Source organism: Anabrus simplex, chromosome 2 (genome assembly GCF_040414725.1).
Source record: "Anabrus simplex isolate iqAnaSimp1 chromosome 2, ASM4041472v1, whole genome shotgun sequence".
Classification (NCBI taxonomy): Eukaryota; Metazoa; Arthropoda; class Insecta; order Orthoptera; family Tettigoniidae; genus Anabrus; species Anabrus simplex.
This window is the reverse complement of record NC_090266.1, coordinates 929287076-929287746: the sequence shown is the minus strand read 5'-3', so window position 1 is coordinate 929287746 and position 671 is coordinate 929287076. Positions and strand designations below refer to the sequence as shown.

The 671-nt window shown below is 35.9% G+C and overlaps 1 non-coding gene across 1 annotated transcript; it reads left to right on the top strand.

Annotated features, from left to right (window-relative positions):
- Positions 1-239: 239 nt before the first annotated feature.
- On the top strand, positions 240-312 carry TRNAR-UCU (transfer RNA arginine (anticodon UCU)). Its single transcript has one exon. It is a non-coding gene; the product is annotated as a tRNA-Arg (tRNA).
- Positions 313-671: the final 359 nt, after the last annotated feature.

Genomic DNA, 671 nt, shown 5'->3' with positions numbered 1-671 from the left:
CTACTTTATTTTAGGAATCAGAAGTTAACCGCAATCTTTACATATTTAACATTCAAAACAAACGCCAAATAAAATAACCTATGCTTATGTAATACATAGTAACCTAACCAACAATAAATTGAAAAACTGCACTGTCACGCGAAATAATTTGTAAGTACCTACACCGCAATATTGTTCATGAGTTTGACGAAATCGCATTAGCATATCCTTAAGATTAACAACTGGGCACTGATTACTAGGTCCCTCTGGCGCAGGGGATAGCGCGTTGGACTTCTAATCCAAAGGTCGTGGGTTCGATCCCCACAAGGGACGCAAGTTTTTAACTATGAGTGAACTTCAAAAATTTTGAACTATGAGTGAACTTCAAAAATTTGCGTCTGGAAAACAACTGGGAAAGTCCGATAATGAAATGGAGGATGAAAACTGATAATGGCAATTTCAGTCGTTGATTTTTAAATTAAAGGTCGTGGGTTCGATCCCCACAAGGAACGCAAATTTTTAACTAAATTTGCGTCATTGAAGTTCACTCATAGTTAAAAATTTGCGTCTGGAAAACAAATATTAATGTCCGATACTGAAATGGAGGATGAAAACTGATAATAGCAATTTCAGTCTTTGATTTTTAAATTGGGGCAAATAATCGTTTATAGGAAGAGGAGTTAGGGATTGGA